At 45.0% G+C, this 17,946-nt stretch overlaps 1 long non-coding RNA gene across 1 annotated transcript in view; it reads right to left on the reverse strand.

The window, feature by feature from the left end:
• LOC118717659 overlaps positions 1-17,695 on the reverse strand; it is a 107,086-nt gene extending 89,391 nt beyond the window's left edge. Inside the window, exons 1-3 of the long non-coding RNA XR_006741472.1 lie at positions 17,170-17,695; positions 15,902-15,998; positions 7,522-7,640 (exon numbers count right to left, since the gene is read on the reverse strand). This is a non-coding gene — a long non-coding RNA (uncharacterized LOC118717659). The remainder of the gene's footprint in view (positions 1-7,521; positions 7,641-15,901; positions 15,999-17,169) is intronic.
• Positions 17,696-17,946: the final 251 nt, after the last annotated feature.

Below are 17,946 nucleotides of genomic sequence, written 5' to 3' on the forward strand. Positions count from 1 at the left end.
CTTGTTGTTCAGAAGCCAGTTACTGTGCTCTTAGCGGACACACAAGGATGTCCCCACCAGGAGGCTGGACTCAATGAAGTCCAGCCACTGTGAAGGCCCCTAACCCCTGGGCCCACATAAGACACTGGCTCTGATGCTAAGTGTAAAAAGACACCACTGCGAGGTTTTAGGCCCTGGGTGACAAGCTCTGAATTTCCTGTCATTTCAAACCTTAAAGGTGCAGACGTGAAAATGAGGCCCACATGAGCAGTGACTTCCCTGAGATCTCAGGCTGCACCTCAGGCCTGTTTTGTCCAGTGTCCCATGCTGTGTGCTACTCATTCTTGTCACACTTATACACGTCTATGTTTGTTCATCAGATTTTGGGGACGCCAGCCCACAGGTGTTAGGGGCCTTGTCTCATCTACACCTGATGACTTCCTATGGAAATGGTGTCTAGCATCATCCCCATTGGGCAGCTCTGCAGACTGGGGGATGCCCTGAGAGGCACAGAGGCTTCCTCAGGGCACAGAACAAGTAAGGAAAAGGAGGTATGAACGCAGCTTTCTCTCCCAAGCCGGGGTCCCTCACACATTCCCAGAGAGCTGGGGAGAGGGCTGTGTTGGATACTGGGTACTGATTAGTTTCCAGGTATGGCGATAACATGGGCCTGGAGGGTGAGGGGTCAAGAGCCCATGGGGCCATTGGGTGGCTCTGATTGGAGGAAGGGGCACAGGTCGTGGAACCTTGAAGGGGTGACCTCACTTCCTTGCTGAGAGAAACTGGAACCATGGTAACCAGGTACCCACATTCTGAAAGCAACTGCCTTTGCAGCTCACTTGAGTGGAGAGGGTCAGAAGACAAGATGTCTCTGTGTTGCTTCCCATTCTTCCGAGGCTCAGGGCAGAAGAAAGCCCAGGCTGAGAGATGTTTCTCTTGGTGTAGAAACAGGCGCAAGCGCCACCACAGATACCCCAGGCCCTCTGGCAGGAGGCACCCACAGGTAACTGAGGGCAGCCGGGGCCACATCCATCCAGGCCAGGCACCAGCTGGAGTCACACCTAGGAAGCCCCATACCTCTTACCCCTCATCCCTGGTATGTGTGTTTGTGTGTGTGTGTGTGGTGTGTGTGTGTGTGTCGGGGATGGTGAGGGACAGCATGCATGAGGGACTCACATCCTGTGCAGGAGCAGGTGGGTTGGTGTCAGAAGCCTGGAGGGTGTGTCATGTGAATGCTGTGTTTGGAGATCTGCTACCTGCTTGTTAAGATGGTGTATGAGGTTGGTGGAGGGGAGGTGTGTATATTCAAGGGGTCTTCAACTTCACTCCCTGCCTGGAGAACTTTGCAGATGCCCCTCTCTGCCTGATCTGGGGAGCAGAGCGGGTGGCGGGCTTCTGTCCAGCTGGCACTGGTCCGGTGCCTCCTGTTCTGGTAGTGGGCTCTGTCTTTGCAGAGCTCCAATGAGGACGGCATAGAGGAGCTGGCAGACGGGTTCACCTATGCCATCAACGGGTACAAAGGACAAGTGCGTCAGGCCGGGAAAACAGTCCAGGGCCAAACGGAGGTGAGGGCTGGCCCACACCCAGGATCCTGTGGTGGCTGGGGTGGTACCAGAAGTCTGACTCAAACTAGGGGCCTCCAAGATGTCACAGACCCACTCCCAAAGAAACCTGTACCTTCAATCCACCCGACCAGGTCCCTGGGAGGGTAGAAAAGCAATCTTTCTTCATGTTTTGCTGGGATCCTAGAGGAGGCATTTGTTGCTGTCTTTTCCTTATGCTCCTTTCAATTCATTATCAACTCCCTTCCCCCAAGTAACCTGTGGACTGGTCCCGGCTCCACTGTCCTTGTCGACCTTTCCCAGGCCTTAAACATCCTCCCACTTGATAGTGCTGTGTATTTTAAAAATAGAGGGTTGTGGGTAAAGGAGGGATTGAGGTCTTGAATACTTTTCTCCGCAACCTATCACCTCACAGAGGACGACAAACCATTGCAGTGAGGCCAGGTCAGGAGCTGTGGCCTTACCCAACTCCATATCATCCCAACAGGGGCACAGTTTTCATCAGTGATTCAGGCTTTCCCTGTTGCTAGACCTTGACACAAATCAACGGCTGCTAGCTCAGCAGGGCTGCCAGGAACATCCTCCCTGTGTCCTGATAGACGAGGTCTGCCATGACATAGGACCGCAGACTGGGAGGGAGGTTCCTGAGGCCTCCTGTCGCAGTACCCACTCTGTCTTTGCAGAGCTCCCAGGAGGACATCATTGAGGTGCTGGCCCAAGGACCCGACTACACCGCCTACGCGGTCAGGGTGCAGGTGCACCAGGCTGACGACACAGTCCAGTGCCTGTCAGAGGTGAGAGCCGGCCTCGAGGGTCTCCACACCCACAACCCCAAGAGGACCTGGCAGTGCCCAGACACACACTCAAATCTGCGGACTCCCCCTCAGGGACCGTCCTAGGACTCTCCCTAGACTCTCCCACAGCCCCATGACAAAGAAACCCGCACCCCCACTCCTCCCACCAGCTACATGGGAGGGTAGAAAGACACTCCTCACATATTTGTAGAAATATGAGAGAGAAAGAGAGATGTGGTTTGCCTTCACAGTAGACTCCATCAACTCGTGGGCATTTCGCTGATGTTGTTGTTTAAACTACCCCTGCCACTCAGTCCACAGTCCTTGCAGAACTTGGCCAATAGCAGATGTCCTTCCCACAGAGATGCAGCCCTTCAGTGCTGTTGGACATGGGCCTGATTCAGTTTGGCTGCCATATCAGCACTGCTGCCCAGAGCACTGAAGTGTGTTGGAATGGGCTGTGTTAGGCTGATCGGGCTGCCTTAACATAGGACCACTCTGGGTGGTGTCAGAAGCAGACATTCATTTTCTCACTATTCCGGAAGCTCGGAGTGAGACAGGAGGCTGTCAGCAGGGCTGGTTTCTCCTGAGGGGGTCTTGCCTCAGCTTGCAGATGGCCGTCTTCTCCCTGTGTGTCACATGGACCCCCCTCTGCACTGCCATGTGTCCTCCCCTCCTCTTCCTAGGACACAGGTCACACGAGATTAAGACCCACAGCACTGAGTTCACTTCACCTTAACTGCATGCTTGAAGACGAACACTCAAATGCGGCCACATAGTGAAGTTCTAGGGGCTGCAAATTCATGGGATTAGGGGACCCAGTTCAGACCACAGTACATGTAGTATCCGCAGCTGGAGATGGACACCCACTGCTGGAAGAAGGACGTGCACATGGAAACTTTTCATGGCTGCAGGTGGCTTCCAAATCCAAAGGGCTGAAGCAGGGACATAGACAAAAGCAGTTTCTGATGATTGCCCCTGCCTTGCTCCCAGCCTGGCCCGGGGATTTCTCACTCATTGAAATTTTCACCTGTCCTGTCCGATGCCAGGTTGTCCAACTCTATCACAGTGTTCCTTCATTGGCAATTGCCTCATGGCTACTTTGAGTCACCTGTTCCCCTGTCAGCCACCACATAGATTTTCTCCTTCCCGAGTCCTCTGCTCAGATTACTGCCTGGTGATCACCTTGCTCCAGTCTGCAGTCTTCAAGCATTTGCCACCTTGCAGAATCTGGGATCTCCACAATGAGGTTCTCAAAAATGCCCTTTAGTGTAAAAGGATGAAACATGACTTTCTCCTTTGAAGTCAATGGTTTTCATAGGCCACGTCTACCGTGTACACGGTTCCCACGCTGGGGAGCGACAAGGCTCCCACACACTTTCCACCCAAGTCAGGAACAGATAATCAATCGTCCATTACCTGAGAGGGAATGTCATGTAGGACAGGTCCCAGTTCTGATCTGCATGCCCTTCACCAGACTTTTGATATCCTTAAGCCTCTGTGTTCTCAGCTCTATAAGGGGAGGTTTCTAGAGGACTCGTAGGGCCCATGCTCTTCATATAGACTATACCTACAGGAAGGTTTGCTGTTCTTTAGCTAAGAAAGAACATGTGGGTGGAGGAGGGGGAAGATGCCTAGAAGGTGACATTTGTATGAACATGCACAGAACTTAAGTGGCACTTTGAAGACCTAGAACGTCCCTCAGCCTGGGCGCTCCTGCCCCTCCTCTTGCACACGTCCCTGTGTGGCTGGGACCTCCCGAATGAGCTCCAGTCCTCAATCCTTGTGGGATTCTCGGTCACGCCGCTGACTCGATGTCCTCACTTGTCCCTCCCAGGGCGCAGCTGAGGTAACTGGTAACCTACCTGAGTCCTGCTGGATGCAGGACCTCCGTGAAGGCACCTTAGAGCAAGTGGCCACATCCATGGTACCAGCTCTCCTGGGGGGAAACGTCCCCCGGGTCTCCACTCTGGCCTTCTGCAGAGCCCAACAGTTCCTGGAGGAGCTGTTAGCTAGGTGAGCTCACACTCGTGACTCTGCCCTCTGCAAGCTGTGCGTCTTGAAAATGTCACCACATCTTTCTGAGTCTAAGTGTGCTCCTCTGAAAGGTGGGGTGGTGAGGGATAAGCCTCATAGCACTGCTGTGGAGAAAAGCCAAGGAAGGTCCTACCTGCTCCCTGGCTCTTCAGACAGGGTTGCCGGATGTGTGCCGGTGGTTTGTGGCAATGATTTCACTGTGTCCCTTGGAAAGAACTCTGACTCACCCAGCGGCGGCCTGTGGCATCACAGTTGGGAAAAACATAGGGAAAGCAGCCTGTCAGTCAGTTGGAGATTTCACCTAGCTGGTCCTCAGCCTTAGTGTAGCCACATGGGGGGTCTCGGGCGGGTAGCAGGGGCCCCAAGCCCACTCAGGTGGATGGGATGGTGCTGGTTGGAGTTTATTTACTCAACAATGTGTATGAAGCTCCTACTGCAGGCAAGCAGGTTTGGAGACGCTTAGGCCGACTCAAGGAATGAAGCAGACACAACCCCTGGGCCTCAGTTCTAGGCAGTGGGTCCCACAGTCACGCTGTCCATCATTCACAGGTCCTGTCCGCCGTCCATCAGAGCTGATGCCGTCAAGGTGCTTTCGACATCTGCAGGCACACCTCCTCATAAGGACCAGAGTGACACACCGCAGGACCAAGTCATAAAGTGAGTGGTCTCTGCGTCCAGAAGGAGGCCCCCCTGTGTCAGCAGAGTGGGGACTGTGAGTTGGGGGAACTGCCTGGCAGAACCCTGATCTTATACACCTTCTGATTCCCATGAAAGGCCTGAACTCTGCCGGCTTCTATTCCAGAAGGACATGAGTCAAAGAGGACAGAGGATGGGGTCCCTGTTCTTGTAGTCCCAGAGAGGACGCTGGGCTGAGTTGTGCCTCAGAGTCTCCTTCCCCCCAAGACCCATAGTCCTCTGTCTGCCCCTCTTTCCATCCACCTCCACTGACCACCGTGGACGGCTCAGAACAGGATGGTGGTGAGCAGGCAGCTCAGGAGTCTGTCTCAGTCCTCAGCCCAGATGCCCATGGGCATGGAGGGCTGGGGTGGGCAGTGTACAGGACATTCAGGAGAGCTGCCAGTGGGGAGAAGAGTCTCACACAGACTCCACGTTAAACCTGCTGGATCCCACACCTGCTACAAACAGAACAGCCACATAGGGGCTGGGTTTGGCATGGGGCTGTGCCCTGGATATGAGGGGGACTGCATAGAGGCTCAGTCACAAACAAGAGTGCCATGGGAGGGTAGAGTAGAAGGAAACACCAGAACTCTGACTTGACTGCCCACCTGCCTCTCCCCAGGGTCATTGCTTCGATGGTCGGGACCTGGCTGGACCACGTCCAGGGTTTTGGGCAGCCCCTTCCACTTGCCTTGTTGGAGGTAGAGCAGGCCTTGGTGCCCATCAAGTCCCCTGCATCACAACTGTTGGGCCAAACCCAAAATCTAGAGCTGGAGCATACTGAGCCCACCGAGGCAACACAGGAAGGTGAGGGGGACTGATAACCTGGGCACATAACCTGGGGAGGGCAGGCGTATGGGCTGGATTTCCCTTAAAGGCGCTGGCATCTTTCAGTGGAAAGTAACGGGAAAGCCAGGTGCGTGAGAAAATATCTCTGTCTCTCTCTGTCTCTCTCTCTCTGTCTCTCTCTCTCTGTCTCTCCCTATCTCTCTCTCCCTATCTCTCTCTCCCTACCTCTCTCTCCCTCTCTCTCTCTCCCTACCTCTCTCTCCCCCTCTCTCTCTTACTCCAGGTCTAAACCCAGAGCTCCGGAGCTCTCCAGAGCCAGAGGAAGGGGCTGCTCAGGAGCCAGAGCCTGGTCCGGCCATTCGCACTACCATGGCGCGGCCTGGCCTGAGGCAGTACATGAGGCCATTAAGGAGACAGGTGCTGACTCTGCTGGAAGCCTTCTCTGCTGCTGTCATGACAGTTCTAGGCGATTATCTTTAATAACTAAGAGGAATAAACCCCAACTCTATATTTATAATAGTAAATAATGATAATGTCCAATAGTACCTAGCTATTTATGTAGACTTTAATCCATTATATTAAGTACTTTCTTGAATAAATAGAAATAAAGTTGTGAATTGAAAACATGTGTTGACTTGATATATTCATGTACATATACATAATATATATAACATATATATAGATTAACACACACACACACACACAAACACACAAATGTACACACACACACATACACATATATGTTGAAATGGAAGGATGCTCCCTGCATATTACAGTTTTAAAATAATGTTTGAAACATTCCATTTTTTCTGGTAAGTATAAATTGATGAAATGGAGAAATGAAATCTGGAAATGTATGCATCAAAATGTGAACACTAGTGAACTGGAGGAATTGAAACTATACTAGAAGTAACAGTATCTTCTCCTTTTCTTACTTATATAGTTTCTGGTTTTACACTAGGATCATATATCCAATATATAAATATAGAGTGGAGAGAGGAAAGGAGAGGCAGAGAAACATCGATGAAAAGTGGGTCAGCTGCCTCCCGCCCACCCCTGAAAGGAACTGACCGCAAAACCCTGCCAAGGGCCCCCGTTCTGGGAACTGATCCGGAAACCTTTCAGTGCAAGGGGAGATGCCCACCCAAATGAGCCCCACCAGCCGGGGCTAGGCTAAATAGATATTTTAAAACTATACTTAGATTGATTTCAGGGAGAGCGAAGGAGAGATCAAAAAAATGCTGAGAGAGAATCATTCCTCGGCTGCCTCCTTCACGACACCCAATGATGATCCAGTCTGCAACCCAGGCATGTGCCCAGACCTGGAATCAAACCAACCGTGAACGCCTGCCTGGTTCACAGGGGGATCCTCAACCACTGTGCAACACTGGCCAGACTCAATCATATCTTTCCAAACTTTCCCGTGTGCCAATTTATATCTTCAAATGCTCTCATGAGGAGCAAAAATTACTTACTCGGCTGCTTTCCACTTCACTCGGTGTGTAGCTTAAGTTGCCATTTGGGCAGCAACAACCACTAGGATAACTGTTAACAATATCGAAAACCACTGGGGATGGAAAGAGCATTGCTTTGGTTGCAACAGGAATAATTCAAAATAACTCTCTCCACTCAACAGTTCGTTAAACATTTTCCTTCCCCAATGAGCCCCGAATTTTACTCACCAGTCAAACTCCTCTTAGCAAGAGGCAATGGTTCCACCAGCTCAGGACGGTACGGAAACAGGGTACACAGCCCTGGTTCTACCAGAAGGGCCATGCTTCACTGTCACCACTGGAACAACCTATAATTAAAATTAAAACCATTAGGTCAAAAACTTCTAAGCAGAAAAGGAAAAAGGAGTAGTAGGTGAGTATTTCCAAAGGAGGCATGCTGTGCAAGAGGGATCCACACAGTGCCATTGCCCAATCATCCAAAGCTCATCGTTCTCACGTGAACACTCTTGCTCTGACGATAGACACATTTCCTTTCTTTCAGTTTCTACTTGCTTTCCACGGAAACCGGCTGGTCTACACACAAAGCTAACACTGCTCAAGAGAAACCTAAGTGTCTAAGTGAATTTTAACCTTTACTTCATTTGAATTAATGAAAGTTTAAACTTAGAACGTTATACGGGTGGCCATGCTGCTGTGGCTCAATGCTTGAGCGTCAAACCCTGAACCAGGAAGTCCCAGTTTCATTCCCAGTCAGGGCACATCCCTGGGTTGCTGTCTAGGGGCTATGTGATCAATGAGGCTCTCTCATCATTGGTGTTACTCTCTCCCCCCACCCTCCTTTCTCTCCCTTCTGTTTCCCTTCCTCCCTCTGACATCAATAAACACGTAGATTTTCTTTTTTTATAAAGGTACATGTGGATAATATGGGCCCCATTAGATAGATTACTTCAAGACAAGGAAACAGATTTGAAAACAGTCATCCCTGAATCTCGGGACACCTTTCCTCCACATGTCCACAAAGAAGAAATGTATGGGGCCATTAGTGTTCACAGCAGAAACAGGAAGCTCACTATCACACACTTCCCAACTGCCCTGTCCCTCTCCTCTTCCTGCTCCTCCTCTTCCTCCTTGTCCTGCTAATCCTCCTCCTCCTCCTGGGCTGAGGCACCTCCTTTAGGAGCACTTTCCTACTAAAGGAACCCATGTCCCTTGCAGTCTGGCCTGTTCTGGCCAAGGGTTCACACAAGGGTCTCATAATTGATTTCAGAGACACTATTTTCCTCCCTGATAAAAAGCACAACAGCAAAGACAGAACTTTTTGTCTCCCTTGGATCCTGGGAGCTGTTGCTGCAGCCACTTTGTTGCTGGCAGCTTGCCCTGCTATCACTGAGCAGCTGCATTCAACATTGGATCCACCTACCCATGGATTGGTTATTTTGTGAGAAAAACACATCCCTACTGTTACTTTCATCAGTATTCTGTTGCTCATAATTCTCAGCTTCCACACTGAATGAGATCCTGAAAACTCCCCAGGATGGAGAAGGCTGTAGCATTTCATGTTAAAGCAAATACATACATACATACATACATACATACATAAATAAATAACCACAAAAACAAACTAACACACAAACACACACACACACACACACACGCAAAGCAAAACAAAACAAAGGAAAAAAAGAAACAGTATGGAAGCAGAGAGGAGGACAGAGGAAAGACCACATATGCCTGAAAGAACACCAGTCTTCCAACGACTCCAGAGGGAAACGTTGGCACATGGAGCATGACAATGACACAGCTGGGCTGGGTGAGTGTGAGGCCAATGAGGATCTCAAAAGTGTGACTAGAGAAAAGGGGTGAGGGGGAGACAAGAGTGGATAGAAGATAAGGTCACATCATGGAGGGCCTGGACAGACACACTAAGGATTTTGGACTTAATTCTAAAGGCCATAGGAAGCCATGGTATGTTTCCATAAGGGTCATGATCACATTTACATTTTCAAAAGATCCTTTGGGCTGCCAAAAGAGAAAGGTTAGGGACCCAGCGATACTAGAGGTTGACAAGTCAGAGAGAACACACGGTATCAAGAGGCACTGAGCCCAATGGGGTTAGTACTCTTGGTGCTAAACTTGATGGTTTCACACTAGAATGGTTGTATCAGGAATGTCAAGGTAGAAAGCTATCATGCTCATGGGACTTGACAGGTTATGTCTAGAAGTTATAATGAAGAAGTAAAAGAAGCCGTATCTCTTCTCAGACCAAGAGACTCTTAGAACAAAGGAGAGAACTTACCAAAACCAAGATTTACTAAAGTGGGGGGGAAAAGTGTGTAGACTCTTTGTTCCGGGGCACAGACAGACACACATACAGAGAGAAAGTGAGAGAGAGGCTGAGAGAAGGAAAGGACCTCAAGAATGGGAGAGACTATTAGAGAAGTGTCAGGACCTGACATACCATTTTTTTCTTTTTTCTTTTTTAATATATATTTTATTGATTTTTTACAGAGAGGAAGGGAGAGAGATAGAGTGTTAGAAACATCGATGAGAGAGAGTCATCGATCAGCTGTCTCTTGCACACCCCCTATTGGGGATATGCCTGCAACCAAGGTACATGCCCTTGTCCGGAATCGAACCCGTGACTTTTCAGTCCCCAAGCCGACACTCTATTCATTGAGCCAAACAGGTTTCGGCTCTTTTTTCTTTTCTTTCTTTTCCTGAGCCACCTAGCCTGATCTTCAGGACCTGCAGTACCGGCTGGACCCGGTAGGTGGCGCCCAAAACAGGGACCTGAAGATATGAGGAGAGGCTAGGGAGGCCGCTGCTAAAAAAAAGTTGCTGGCCGGCAGAAGTAAAAGTAAGTGGAAAGCGGCGAATTGGTGAGTGAATTCGGGAGTAAAAATGGGGCAGGCTTCTAGCTAGGATCTTTTTGTACAAGTGCTATATACAATAGCATGCTAACTTCCCGCAGTGCTTGTGTAAAGCATGGGACAACGTAAAAGTGCGCTTCAGAGCGAATGTTGAAGTCTATATGATTACAAAATAATGTTGTTTATTGTTGAAATTAGAATCTTAGTGTGTGTATGGAATTTAAAATCTGTAATAAGTGGAACTCCACTGCTGAAACTGCCTCTGATACAGATAAATTCAAAGGCAGCTGGAGAGGGCAGGGCTATCTGCTCTCCCACATTAAGATTACTTACAATAAGACTACTTAATACCTTGTTTAGAAATTATAAGAGAGGAGAAACCAAGATGGCGGCATAGGGTAGACACCCGAATGCAGCCTACCACAACAAATTTGAATTTAGAACTGAAAAACAGGGGAGGCATTGCCCTGAAGCACCAGACGGCTGGCTGAGAGGAGGCTCTGCCATCTGGGAAGGAGAGAGAAGGCACGCTGAACCTCAGGAACTGTGAAGGTACGGAGAACTGTGTGCGCGAAAAGGCGCTGGCTTAATCCCAGTGTGGAGAGGAAGGGCCGGACCGAGATTGCTGCTGGCTTACTCCCTGCATGCAGAGAGGGCGGGCCGGGCTGAGTTCACTACTGGCTTACTCCTGGCGCGGAGAGGGCGAACAGCTAACGCGGCTGGCTTTCTTGTTCGAGAGGAAAACAGAATCACCCTATTGCTCTGATCTTCGGCCCCAGACAGGGAGAGGCCAGACTGTCAGGCAGCGGGCAGAGATCTCTTGAAGATGTGTGAAGCCAGAGGCCATTACTGCGGGACTTGGGGAGGAGCCAAAGGGAAAACAAAGTTTGTCTGCACCAACCCGAGACTCCGCCCTACCTGTGGCTGAGCACAGAAGCTCTCCCAGTGGCTGGCTTTCTCTAAGGAGGGACTTGCAGGAATCCAAAGCTTGTCTGTGCCTTTACCAAAGAGGTGCGCGTGCCTGCAACCAATCTTCCAAAACTCTCCACAAACAGGACTTTTCTAAGGCGAGACTGACAGGGAACCAAAGATTGTCTGCGCCACCCCGAGACCCTGCCCTATTCAAGCAGAGTACGGAAACCCTCCTAGCTGAGACACTGCTGATCCTCACAGCCAACTGGCTTGGAGATCAACGCTTCCCAGTGATACCAACAATAAGCAAGGCTTAACAACAAGACTGCACTCACAGCCCACAAAGGGCTACACCAAGACTGTCCACCACAGGTAACTGGGAAGGCTGTGCTACTGGGCTCTACCAGAACACCTAGCACACAAAGCTATTCCATCAAATCAGGGAAACAACTAAAATGCAGACAAGAAGAAGGACACAAAGGAAGGAGATAGAGGAAAAGAAAAGATTGGACATTGAGTTCAAAACTACAGTTATAAGGTTATTCAACAATATCCTAAAAAAGGCCGATAAAATAAATGAGACCTATGAGGATATGAAAAGGGAGCAACTAGAAATAATAAGGGATCAACAAGAAATGAAGAAAACATTGTCTGAAATAAAAAATATTATACAAAGTCCTAAAAACAGACTGGAAGATCACAAGAATCAAGACAAAGATTTAGAACACAAAGAGCCAGAGGACACTCCTCTGCAGAAGGGAGAAGATAAGAGAATCCAGAAAGTTGAAGATAGTGTAAGAAACCTCTGGGACAATTTCAAGCGAACCAACATCAGAATTATGGGGATTCCAAAAGAGAGAGAGCAAGATACCGAAAGAGTACTATAAGAAATAGTGACAGAAAACTTCCCCCACCTGGGGAAAGAAATAGACTTACAAGTCCAGGAAGCCCGCAGAACCCCAAACAAAAGGAATCCAAGGAGGACCACACCAAGACATATCATAATTAAAATTCCAAGAGCAAAAGACAAAGAGAAAATATTAAAAGCAGCAAGAGAAAAGCAGGTAGTGACCTATAAAGGAGCACCCATAAGATTGTCAGCTGATTTCTCAACAGAAACCATGCAGGCCAGACAGGAATGGCAAGAAATATTCAAGGTGATGAATAACAAGAACCTACAGCCAAAAATAATCTACCCAGCAAAGCTATCACTCAGAATCAAAGGACAGATAAAGAGCTTCACAAATAAAAAAAAAACTAAAAGAGTTCATCACCACCAAACCAGAATTATATGAATTGCTGAAGGAGGTTATTTAGGAAGAGGAAGAAGATAAAGATAAAAATTATGATCAACAAATACGTAGCTATCAACAAGTGAATCTAAAAACCAAGGGAATTAAAAAATCTGATGAACAATATTATCTGGTGAATATAATAGAATCAGAGGTATGGAAGGGGAGTGGACTGACGATTCTCAGGGAAAAGGGGAGTGGGGGTGCGGGAAGAGACTGAACAAAAACTGTGCACCTATGGATGAGGACAATGGGGGATGGGGAAAGGACAGAGGGTGGGGTGGGAACCTGGTGAAGGGGAGCAATTGAGGGGGGGGAAGAGGATCACATTTGTAATAATCTGAACAATAAAGATTTATTTTTTTTAAAAAAAAAAAGCTAGATATAGAGACAGTAAAGCAACAAGCAGACTGTCAAATTACAGCGGAGAGGTTGGGGAGATCTGGGGGAGATAAGAAATCAACCGAAGGACTTGTATACATGCATATAAGTACAACCAATGGACACAAAACTCTGGGGAGGGAGGGTATGTGTGGGAGGGGGGATATTGGTACATGTACAAAAATAATAATTTAATAAAAAATATATTTAAAAAAATTATAAGAGAACTCGCAGGGAAATGCAAATCTTGGCCAAATTGGGTATTAGTTATTATTTTAGAAAGCCAAAAAGGAAAAAAAAAAAAAATGAGATCTGTCTATCTTTTAAGCATGAAAAGAAATTCAGCCAGATCTGTTGCTGATGCTTCTTCTGAAGTAAGCAGGATATGGGGGAAGGGAGAGACATGAGGCGATCCAATATAGAAGCCCGCTCTCCTAGTATATTAAATTAAAAGTTTCCTTTCTTGCCAAAAAAAAATTTTAAAAATTTAGAAATGCTTCTGGGATATCTGTGCACGTGTAAAGAGAAAGCTAGTATAAGACAGAATGCGCGCACATCCAATTTCGGATATTAGATAGGTCTTGAACTAGCCTTAACTCTTTACAAGGGCTACAGAAATGAAAAACCCAGAACTGATTCTTTTTCCTGAGAAAAACAGCGAAAAAATCTTCTTGAAAGAAATTCAAGCTAATTCCAGCAACAAGATTTGCATTTCCGTAATAAAGAATAGTTTTCAAAATGCTAGTGAACCTTATTAAAAAGTTAACTTTTAAGGCCTTCAAGAAAATAAATAAATTTGTCTCTGTCATAGAATTTATCCAAAGTAAATACTTTAAAATAATTATAATTGATTCTAGAATCTCAAAGAGATTATTGAAATATAAATAAATAATATATTAATTATAAAGATCTAAGTAGTCCAGGTAACTGGCTACATCCTTTGTTGAGGGAGGAAAGGGTAAAGGCCCTTCCCCCAGCACACAGTTAATATAGTGTCCTGCCAGTAGCCATCTTAAAGAATGTGATAATTTATAGTCGAATAAACAAAACCTAGTTTCCCAGAGCCACTGGCAAATAAAAATTAAAGTTTAAATTTGCCTCATAAAAAACCTAGAGGACAGAATTGAATTTATTAATTGATTATGTCTTGTATTTTTCTTAGAAAAATAAAGTGTTATTAATCTAAGAACTATCGATACTAAATATATTTAACGTGCCAGCTCTAAAAACTCAAAGAACAAATTAAATTATAGGAGAAATTATAGAGTTGTGGTGATTAAATACTTAAAACATAAAAACTTATTTTTAAGAAAATAAAATGTTATATTTCCTCTAATAATTAGGAATTCAAAATAAGTTTCTTATTATTGATCTAATTAAAAAGAGAATTAATTCTGTGATCTCAACCAAAAATTTTCTATGCAAAAACTAGTCTAAATCTAATTGATATCTTAAAATAATAATAGATAATAATAACAGGTATTAAAATATTTAAATCATATGTAGATATTTGTTTGATGGCTTTTCCTATGTTAAAATTTCAAGGCCTTACTTAACAGAGATGATTCTTGGAAAGCTTCAAGGGCCCGGAGTAATACAAGAAATTTATTCTCTCTTCTTATAGGAAAAATTTTTAAAACAGATCTAATATACTTGAAATTGCATGGAAAGCCTTATCAAATAAAAATTAATAGGTATATATTAAATATTATAAAAGTTTTCACCTGTAAGAAAGGCAAAAACAATATATTTCTTAAATATAGCCAAATTTTTCAACAGCAATAGAATTTCAAGAAAGACAAAGCCATGCTTCTGGATCAGACCAATAAAGTATCAAACCTATAAGTTTTACTGAATAAGTTTCTTTGCCTTTTTTTTTTAAATTAAAAATGCCTACCTAAGTTACTTTATAAACTGGCATCTTTCCTGTCAGTGGAAAGTCACTGGAAAGCCAGGTGTGTGAGAAAATCTCTCCCTCTCTCTCCTGCTCCAGGTCCACGACCGGAGCTCCGGAGCTCTCCAGAGCCAGAGGAAGGGCCTGCTCAGGGGCCAGAGCCTGGTCCAGCCATTGGCCCCACCCTGGCCTTGCCTGGCCTAAGGCAGTATCTGAGGCCATTAAGGAGCCAGCTGCTGGTATTGATGGAAGCCTTCTCTGGTGCTGTCCTAAGAATTCTAGGTGATTATCTTTTTTTTTTTTTTAATATATTTTATTGATTTTTTACAGAGCGGAAGGGAGAGAGATAGAGACCCAGAAATGTGGATGAGAGAGAAACATCAACCAGTCGCCTCCTGCACAGCCCCTACCGGGGATGTGCCCGCAACTAATGTACATGCCCTTGACCGGAATTGAACCTGGGACCTTTCTGTCAGCAGACCTATGCTCTACTACTGAGATAAACCTGTTTCGGCTCTAGGCGATTATCTTAAACAACGAAGAGGAATATACCCCAAGTATATATTTATAATAGTAAGTAATGATAATGTCCAATGGTACCTAGCTATTTATGTAGACTATAATCCATTAAATTAAGTACTCTTTTGAATAAATAGAAATAAAGTTGTTGGTTAAAAACATGTATAGACCCATTATATTCATGTACATATACGTAATTTCATATATGTGTGAGTGTGTGTGTGTGTATGTATACATATGTATGTGTGTTGTGTATATGTGTTGTCACAACACACAAACATATGTACACATATATGCTGATATGGAAGGATGCTTACTATATAATACGTTTTTAAAATAAGTTGTCAAACATTCAATTTTTTCTACTAATGAAGTATAAACTTATTAAATTGAGAAATAAAATCTGGAAATATATACACCAATATATTAACATAAAGGTTTACTAATGTGGTTTGGAAAGGATATTGACTCAATTTAAAGGTAGAATAACAGGTCAATAGCACAGACAGACAGAGAGACATAGACTAACATATAGAGGGAAAGTGAAGTAGATGCTGAGAGGAAGAAAGGGACCTCAAGAATGAGAGTATGAGAGAAGTAACAGGACCTGACTTCCCATCATCTCACCTGTGCTCTGCACTATTCAGAGTCCAGTTTATGATATAGAGTCTAAACTTAAGAGAAATACAAGCAAATGTCACTATACTGTTCACAAAATCTTTAACAACACAGATGCTTACCTCGATCAATTGTGCATACGTGTTCAGTAGTTCTGAAAAGCACTGTGTGATCCCTGTAGTAATGACATAAGTATTGTAAAACTTCAATTTTAAGTCCCTAAAACAACAAGAATATATAAAATAGAAATAACAAGGAAGGTGTTACAATGTTTTACCCCAACAGTTGGGATTCATCAATAGAGCTTTCCAAATTAAAAACTTACCTGTTAAAAAGAAGTTAATCAAATCTAGAATACTTTTATTCTATTTCTGGACTTTCCAGTGCCCATATGGTAAGTGCAACCTGAACTCCTTTCGCTAGACCCATTTTGTGGAGGTGAAACTACTGTAAACACACTGAGCTCTAAGTTCTCCTCCGTTACTTATTAGCCATGTGATCTTCAGCAAACCATCTCTAGAACTTCAATATTTTCTTCCCCAAAATGGGGAAATACCAGTTAATTCATTGTGAAGTTTTAAAACTAAATAAGATATGTGAAAAATACCAGACTCCACAATTAGGGTTGGAAATCATTTCATCACAAAATAATTTTCATGATAGTAATAACTTGTCCTAAGAGAAATCAAAACATTAAAACTGCCATGTCTCAGAATTCAACTTCAGTATCTCAAGGAAGATAACAAAAATTTTAAAATGTGCTGTAATCTTAACTCAGATGTTGACATTTTCATTCCATTTAATTCTCTTTATCATCAAGGGTTACAACACTCAAATGTGTGATCTTTAGAATTCAGTGCCAAACAGAGTGTTGGCAAGGCTGTAAAAGTGCAGAGTTAGAACCATCTAAATGTGGATCCACTAGGAGCCTGAAAAGACACAAAAGGTGACAGCACAGCGCAGCAGAGAGCCCACAGCTAGCCAAGCGTCCTGGTCTTGGAAATACAGTCAGACAGGTTTTCTCATCACTAAATGGGGATCATGACTCCCTGACCATGTTGACAACTTACTTAGCCAAACTGCAATTCTCTGAACTGTAAGCACCTACAGAAGGTAGGTATTGTTACAGCAGAAATGTATTGTTATAGAACTTCCTCCTCAGTGCAGCCAGTCAGCTTGTCAACATGAAATGCTCTGTGGATCACCCCCAGGGTTTAACATGTTTCCTGACTTCCTGCTGATCTTAGGACAAAGATTACTCACAGACCCTTACACAACCAATATCTTCAAACAATTCTGTTTTACAAAAAATGCTCTGGGTTCTTAAGAAGGCCAATTTCTGAGTCACTTGAGCACTCCTGGAAGTTTTCACTCTACACACAGTATTTACCTTGCCAACTGAACTAAGAGGTCAACAAGTGAATGAATTCCTTCTCCCATCAGAGTATTCAATGTAGGCTCCTCAAAGACCTGGTGAAGAAGAAAAAACATTGAAGGTATGTGAGAGATGAGAAGTGTAGAAGAATCCAGACTGAAATTCTGTGACAAGTCCTCATCCTTTATCTGAGAAACTTCCAAAGGACTCAGACATAAAGATCTGTTCAAAAGGTGAGGCTCAACCTTCTGGTGGTAGTCTGAATTCAGAAAATACTCCCAATCCCGAGAAGAAGGAACAGGTATTGATTTTTAAAGCATGCCTCCTTGTAATTAGGGGGGTGAGAGTGATCGGGGAGGGGTCGATGGGGGGAAAAGGAGACATATGTAATACTTTAAACAATAAAAAAATCAATCAAAACAATTCAAGTTCCATTTTCACATTAAGTGGATCTAAGAATATAGAAAAAAATCACAATGCTGGCCCAGCAGGTGTGGCTGAGTGGTTGAGCATCAACCCATGAACCAAGAAGTTATGGTTCAATTCCTGACCAGAGCACATGCCCAGGTTTCTGGTTTTTTCCCCAGGAGTAAGTGTGCAGGAGGCAGCCAACAGATGATTATCTCTTATCAACAATGTTTCTCTCTCTCTTTTTCTCCCTTCCTGTCCCTGAAATCAATAAAAAACATTTTAAAAATTAATCACGATGCTGAAAAATGAAAGGAATATCAAAATACCTACATGAATTCAGTGATATTCTAAATCCTCTGTTGTCATTCCCACAGTCTCCAC

The sequence above is a fragment of the Pipistrellus kuhlii genome, unplaced genomic scaffold, assembly GCF_014108245.1.
Source record: "Pipistrellus kuhlii isolate mPipKuh1 unplaced genomic scaffold, mPipKuh1.p scaffold_m20_p_13, whole genome shotgun sequence".
Lineage (NCBI taxonomy): Eukaryota > Metazoa > Chordata > Mammalia > Chiroptera > Vespertilionidae > Pipistrellus > Pipistrellus kuhlii.